This window comes from Chrysochloris asiatica, unplaced genomic scaffold (genome assembly GCF_000296735.1).
Source record: "Chrysochloris asiatica unplaced genomic scaffold, ChrAsi1.0 scaffold00205, whole genome shotgun sequence".
NCBI lineage: Eukaryota > Metazoa > Chordata > Mammalia > Afrosoricida > Chrysochloridae > Chrysochloris > Chrysochloris asiatica.
In genome coordinates, this window is record NW_006408723.1 from 1174731 (window position 1) to 1182843 (window position 8113).

The following is an 8113-nucleotide window of genomic DNA, read 5'->3' on the forward strand; positions in this document are numbered from 1 at the left end:
GAATCCCACTTGATCATGATGTATTATCTTTTTGATGTGTTGCTAGATTCTGTTGGCTAGGATTTTGTTGAGAATTTATGCATCTATGTTCAGGAGGGATACTGGTCTATAATTTTCTTTCTTAAGGATGTCGTTCCCTGGTTTTGGAATGAGGGTTATGCTTGCTTCGTAAAATGTATTAGGAAGTTTTCCATCCTCCTCTATCTTCTGGAATAATTTGAGTAGAATTGGTGACAGCTTTTCCGAGAATGTTTGGTAGAACACACCAGTGAAATTTTCTGGGCCTGAACATTTTTTGGTTGGGAGTTTTTTGATGACCTGATCAATGTCTTCTTTTGTTATGGTTCTGTTCAGGTTTTCTACTTCATTGTGTGCAAATTTAGGTAGGTCGTCATTATCTAAAAATGTATCCATCCGTTCTAAGTTTGCAAATTTGTTGGAGTACAACTAGTCATAGTATTATGTTATTATCCTTTTGATTTCTTTTGGTTCCGCTGTGACAATGCCTATGTGGTTTCTAATGCGTGTTATTTGTGTGTTCTCCCTCTTTTCTTTTGTTAGTTTGCCAATGGTCTGTCAATTTTGTTAATCCTTTCAAACACCCAGCTTCTTGTCCTGTTGATTCTTTCTATAGTTTTTCTGTTTTCTATTTCTTTTTCTATCTATGTTTTCTGTTTTCTCCCACTTATTTCTGCTCTTATCTTAATTATTTCTTTTCTTTTAGTGGCTGTAGGTTCCCTCTGTTGGTCTGTTTCTAACTGTTGTAGATGCTGTGTAAATGTGTTAAATTTGGTTCTTTCTTCTTTTTGGATGTGTGAGTTTATAGCAATAAGTTGTCCTCTCAGCAGCACTTTCGCCGTGTAACAAAGGTTTTGGTATGTTGTGTTTTCATTCTCAATTGTTTCTAGGAATTTATGAATTTACATTTAATTTCTTCTACTACTCATTCACTTTTCAGCAGGGTGTTATTCAGTTTCCAAGTATTTGACTTTATTTCCTTGGTCTTCCTATTGTTGATTTCTAATTTGATAGCCTTGTGGTCTGAGAAGATGCTTTGTAGTATTTTGATATTTGTAAATTTATGTAGGTTTTTTTGTGTGGCCTAAGACATGGTCTATTCTGGAGAATATTCCATATGCACTGGAAAAGCATGTATATTGTGATGTTATTGGGTTGAATGCTCTGTACACATCTATGAGGTCCAGTTGGCTGATTGTGTTGTTTAGTTCTTCTATGTCTTTGTCAAGTTTCTTTCTGGTTGTTCTATCCATTTTTGAAAGTGGTGTATTAAAGTCACCCACTATTATTGTAGATTCATCTATTTCTTTCTTTAAATCTATTAGAGTTTGCTTTATATATTTTGGAGCTCTTTCATTGGGAGAATAGATATTTATTGTGGTCATGTCATTTTGTTCAATTGTCCCTTTAATTATGAGATAATGTCCATCTTTATCTATTATGCTGGTTTTTGCCTTAAAGTTTATTTTATCAGTGATTAGTACTGTCACTCCTGTTCATTTTTTATTGCAATTAGCTTGGTATATATTTTTCCGTCTTTTGACTTTTAATTTTTTTTTTTTGTCTCTGTGTGTGAGATGTGTCTCTTACAGACAGCATATTGAAGCGTCTTGTTTTCATATCTATTCTGCTACTCTTTGTCTCTTAACAGGTGCATTTAATCCATTTACATTCAGTGTAATTATCTATAGGTATGGATTAATGTTTGTTTGTGGTGTTGCTGCTTTCTTTGTTCTGTGTGTGTATTCCTTTGTTGAGTTCATGCTTTTTGTGTTCTTTCTTGTGAGTTTCCTCATAGTTTTAATGTTTCAATTTTCTTCTTAGATCTTCATTTTCTTGGAATGTTGTGAAGTGTTAATTTTCTTTCAGGTTGCCTTATAGTCCATTAACTTTTCTCTCCATTTAGTCCAGTCTATTAAGGAGCTCTGGTAGTGTAGTGGTTACGAATTGGGCTATGAACCTTGAGGTCAGCGGTTCGAAACTACCAGCTGCTCTGCGGGAGAAAGATCAGGCTTTCTACTCCTGTAAAGATTTACACCCTCGGAAACCCTGTACAGGGTTGCTATGAGTCAGAACCGACTCGACGGCACTTAACAACAACAACATTGTATCCTGTAATCTACCTGACCTTCTCACAATCTGGATCTCTGTTCCTACGTGTTACCTTCTTTTACCTTGTAACTGTTTTGATTGTAGACTGACCTCCCAGATTCTCTGAGTTTGTTCTTATAGTTTTGTTCTGTTCTCCACTCTTCTTCTGTCAATTTAATTCTGGGAGGTGCTACCACGTATGTCAATTTCTGGTTGTTGTCTGTTCTTGTTGGTTCTCAGTCCACAGAACTCCCTTTAGGATGTTTTGTAGCACAGGGTTGGCTTTGGAAAAATCCCTTAGCTTCTGTTTATCCTGATATGTTTTGATTACACCATCATATTTGATTGATAGCTTTGCTGGATAAAGGATTCTTGGTTGGCAGTTTTTCCTCTTTCAGGGTTTTATATATGTCTCCCCATTGCCTTCCTGCTTGCATGGTTTCTACTGAGATATCCGAGCTTAATCTGACTTGCTTGCCTTTATATGTAACACTTCTGTTTTCCCTAGCTGCTTTCAGGAGTGTCTCCTTATCTTTGATTTTGGAGAACTTGATTATGATATGTCTCAGTGATTTTTGGGGAGTCTATCCTTCCTGGGGTTTATTGAGCTTCTTGTATGTTTATATTTTCACTTTTCAGGATATTAGAGAAATTTTCTTCCAGCTGTTCTTCAACCATTTCCTCTGTGAACTTGTGTGATTCCTCTTATTTTGGAATACCGATAATTCTTAAGTTATTCTTCTTCATGTTGTCTAACATGAATCTTAGGCCTTCTTCTGATTTTTTAATCCTTTTTTCTGTTTGCTCTTCTATCTTAGTGGTATTGAGAGATTTTTCTTCCATATCACTAGTTCTGCCTTCCATGTCTTCTATTCTACTCCTTTGCCCTTTCAGAGTACTATCTATTTCTGATATTCTATTATTGATCGTTTGGACCTCTTACTGTAAGTTTTGAATTATTTCCAATGCTGTATCTATCTTATTTCATTGTTCCTGTAGAGATTTCTTGACTTCTTCCTTATTTTTCTCAACTCCATTGTAAAGTGTTTTGAAACATTTTACAATCATTTTTCTGAATTCCTTCTCAGGCATTTCCAAGGCCTGCCCTCCTTCCACAATGGAGTCCAGGTCTACCACTAGGTCATTTGCTTCAAACATTTTATCTTGTTTCTGGACATGTGCTGATATGGTCATCTACTTTTGATTCTTGAACATGTTTAGTGTTGATTGGTGGCCTTAACACTTAATTAAGTATGCATTTTGGTTATTTTTAATGCTGATTGCTTCCAGGTAGATGTGATCAGGATGTGGACTTCCCTTTTCACTCTTATTATTGCTTAACTCAGAGTAACCTTCACAGATGTTGTCTGCCTCCCTGGAATATGGCAGTTGGTATTGGTTCTTGCTTGGGTTTTGGTGTTTTTATAGAGTGTGATTATAGCTTTACTATATGACAGCAGTTGCTATCTCTTCTTGGGTAATATAGGGAGAGAAAGAGTCCCCCAAAGGTAGAAGGGGGAGCATAAAACAGCAATAGCAAAAGAAAGAAACAAACAAACAAAAAAAAACCCAACAGCAACAAAACAAAACTACACTGAATACTGTAGTCTATAATCAGGAGGGAGAGAAGAAAAAAAAATCTGTAGCCTAATATGAGTATAACTTTACTGTCCTCTCTTCAGCGTCTTGCCTTAAAACCTGCCTAAGAGATTTCAAGATGCCATGGTTGGCTGTTATGCTGTTCCTCAGGATTTAATTTAATTTTCCTCTTGTTTTTTTTTGTTTTGTTTTGTTTTGTTTGTGTGTGTGTGTGTGTGTGTGTGTGTGTGTTTCAGATCTTTTTATTCCTTCAAAATTTTCTTTATTAGGAGTGACTGAAATAAAAAATATAATTGAGTCCCATCATCATTATCAGTATCATCATGGAAATGGCTTTAAGAGAAAAGTGGTCAGATGAATATTATTGCTTCCCATTTTCAACCAGTAGATAGTTGCCATGGATATAGACAGCCAACAGCCTGTCAAGAATGCTCAAGATGTGTTCTATAATACAACATGCCCATTCACAGGGGAAAACAAACTAGGAAAGAACTTATGTGTACTTCTTGATTTCATCATACAACACAAGCACAAAAGTGCCACGCATGCCTCTGAGCACATTGGACCATGCGCCCTTGAAAAACGCTTTGCCTCCTTCGTCACATGCAATCTTCCTCCAGCAGTCAACGGTACCTGTGTACATGATATCAGTTCCTTTGCACCCTGACTGCATCGTCATGCGACGACGAACAGTGTCGAATGGGTAGGAAGTCAACCCAGCCACAGCCATGAAGGTCTGAGCGATCATCCAGCTGACAAAGAAGTGATTATTCTTGAGATCTGGAAGCATTCCCTTTGCAATGTCATAGATACCGAAGTAATCAGCTCGATAGATGATAATGCCTTGCACAGACACATTAAAGCCTTGGTACAGATCCTTAATCCCATCAGACTCGGAGATCTTAACCAGGCAGTCACCAAGGCCTTTGAACTCTCTTTCGGCACCAGCTTTCCCCACATTAGCTGCTAGACGGATACGGCCAAAATCAAGAGGGTACACGAAGCACAAGGATGTCGCCCCAGCAGCACCACCGGATGCCAGATTCTTGGCAAAGTAGCACCCAAACTAGGTCTTGTCCACACCACCCAGGAAGATCTGCTTGTAATTTATCTTTGAAGGCAAACTTGAGAGCTTGGGTGGGGAAGTATCTGATGACATTGGCCAGGTTTCCACACCAGAAGGACAGGACTCCCTGCTCCTTGGGGATCCGAACCACACAATCGATAATGCCCTTGTACTGCTTATCTGCAGTGATTTGCTTGCTGGGATGCTGCACCTGCAGCAGCAGCTTGCCCCATTCGATGGGTGCTACCGCGGTCTTGGAGATGGCCACGGCCACTCCACCTGCAAGGAAGTCCTTGGTGAAGGACACAGCAGCATCTGTCATGTAGAAAGAGGAGGAAGAGGCAGCAGGCTGCAGCAAAAGTGGAAGCGGAACCGGAACCGGCTTTGACTCCGGGGCTCTGGGGGCCTCCTGTTTTGTTTTGAGACTCCCTTTCCTTTTCTACACCCCTCTCCTGGCCTTTCATGTATTAAAAAAAAAATAAAAATAAAAAAATAAACAGTTCAGGACCATCTCTTGGGCTGAGAGTATCTGTGCTCACGTGTGGCAGAAGAACCCACCAGTGGTGAGGGCGTAGGGTGTCCACTCGCTCAGGCACCCCCTCTAGTCACCAGAATGGAGGTGCACAAACAGTTGGGGGTGGCAATGAACAGATATCTTAAAAAAAAGAAAATCAGAACCAAGCAAAACCAGCAAAGTGCATTGTCCACCTTTGCTCCGAGGTCTCCACAGCATTTTTCTGTGGTGTTTCTGCTCCCCCTCTTGGTCTTGCCATTTGGTCTTGCCCAAGTAGTTGGCTCAGCTCTGGGTTGCCAAGCCTGGCATATTCAAAAGATCCTCAATTTCTTACTTCTGCTTCAAGTTCCACTAGCTATAAGCCTTCAAATTTTAAAAATATTCATACCTATGTGGTTCCGAGTTTTGGAGCTCTGCTCTGGATCTACTTTGCCTGGTATTCTGTGGTATTGCTGACAGCGAACTTCACTGCACCTCTACCCTAGCCGCCATCAAGCCCCTCCACCATCCAGGCTTCTAATGAGAATTCTGACAGCACTTCCTCCAGAACAGATTGCTTGTTCTTCTGCCAGTCCATAATATTCTTCTCTAAAACCATAATTCAAATGCATCAATTTTTCTATGGTCTTCCTTATTCATCGTTGAACTTTCACATGCATATGTTGTTGTTTTTAGGTGCCATCAAGTCGGCTCCAACTAGAGGCACAACAGAATGAAACACTGCCAGGTCCTGCACATCTTCACAATTGTTGCTACACTGAGTCCATTGCTGTTGTCGCTATTCCAATTCATCTATAGGAACTGGTCCTTCCTGATAATATGTCCAAAATATGACAGATGAAAGCTCATCATCCTGGCTTCTAGAGAGCATTCTGTCTATACTTCTTCCAACATAGATTTGTCTGGTACTAACAGTCCATGGTACTTTCAATATTCTTTGACATTATAACTCAAATGCATTAATTCCTCTACAGTTTTCCTTATTCATTGTCCAACTTTCATATGCATAAGGAGGCTATAGAAAATACCATGGCTTGGATTAGGCACACTAAGGTCTTCAAACTGGCATCTTTGTTCTTCAACACTTTAAAGAGATCTTTTGTACTAGAGTTGCATAATGTAAAATGTATTTTAATTTCTTGACCACTGCTTCCATGAGTATTGATTGTGGATCCAACCAAATTAAAGTATTTGACAACTTCAATCTGTTCTCCATTTATCATTGTTATTTATTGGTCCAATGGTGAGGATTTTTGTTTTCTTTAAGATGCAATCCATACTGAAGGCAATAGTGCTTGATCTTCATCAGTAAGTATTTTAAATTATCTTTGCTTTCAGCAGGGAAGGTTGTATCCTATGCATATGGAAGGTTGTATCCTATGCATATGGAAGGTTGTTAATGAATATTCTTCCAGTCCTAATGTCATGTTCTTATTCATATAATCCAGTTTCATGGGTTATTTTCTCAGCATACTGACTGAATAAATATGAAGAAAAGATACAACCCTGGTACACAGTTTTCCTGATTTTAAACCATTCACTGTCTCTTTCTTTTATTCAAACGACTGCCTCCTGATTTCTTGTATAGGTTCCTCATGAGCACAATTTAAATGTTCTGGAATATCCATTCTTCATAATGATATCCATAGTTAGTCATAATCCACAATCAAATGTCTTTGCATAGTCATTCTGGCATTCTCTGCTTTCAGCCAAGATCCATCTGACATCATCAAGGACATGCCTGGTTCCATGTCTGGATCTGGTTTGAATTTCTACCAGTTCCCTGTCTTGTACTTTTGCAAGTATTTTTAAATCATCTTCAGCAAAATTTTACTTGCATGTGATGTCAATGATACTGTTCAATTATTTACACATTCTGTTAAGCCAAATCTCTTTGGATTGGGCTCAAATACAAATCGTATCCAATTGGTTGGCCAGGTAGCTGTCTTCCAAAATTCTTAACATAGAAGAGGGAGCATCTTCAGTTTTGTACCAATTTGTTGGAATGTTTCCATTTTTATTCCATCAATTCCTGGAATCTTGTTTTGTTTTGTTTTTGATAATGCCTTCAGTGCCGCTTGGACTTCACCATTCAGTACCGCTGGTTCTTGAACCTCTTCCATCTCTTGAAATGGTTGAAAATCAGCCATTTCTTTTGGTACTGTGACTCTGTATTCCTTCCATCTTCTTCAATGTTTCCTGCATCATTCAACATTGTGTTCATATAATCCTTCAATATTGAAAGTTAAGTCTTAAAATTTTTTTCTTCAGTTATTTCAACTGGAGAAATGGTGAGTATGTTTTTTTTTCCTTTTGGACTCCAGGTCATTGAACATTTTATTGTACTACTTGACTTTATCTTCTCAAGCTGCCCTTTGAAATTTTCTTTTCAGCTCTCTTTGCATAATCCATTCTTTCATTTGCTTTAGCTTCTCTATGCTCAAGAACAAGTTTCATAGTCTCTTCTGACATCCATTTTGGTCTTTACTTTCTTCTCCATCTTTTAAATGACTTTTTGCTTTTTTCTTATATTATGTTCTTGTTGACATCCCATCACTCTTCTGCTCATTAGTGTCTAATGCATCAAATCTGTTCTTAAATGGTCTCCAAATTTATTTGGGATATAGTCAAAATCATGTTTTGATTCCCATGGAGTTGTTTTAATTTTCTTCAACTGTAGCCTGAACTTGTATACATGCGATTGATGGTCTGTTTCACAATTGGCCCTTGGCCTTATTTGATGATATTGAGTTTTTCCACCATTTCTTCTCACATATGTAGTCAATTTGATTATTTGAAGTCCATGTGCATGTTGAAAAACTGTA

At 38.3% G+C, this 8113-nt stretch overlaps 1 pseudogene; it reads right to left on the reverse strand.

Annotated features, from left to right (window-relative positions):
• Window positions 1-4201: 4201 nt before the first annotated feature.
• Window positions 4202-5096, reverse strand: LOC102840523 (annotated as a pseudogene).
• Window positions 5097-8113: the final 3017 nt, after the last annotated feature.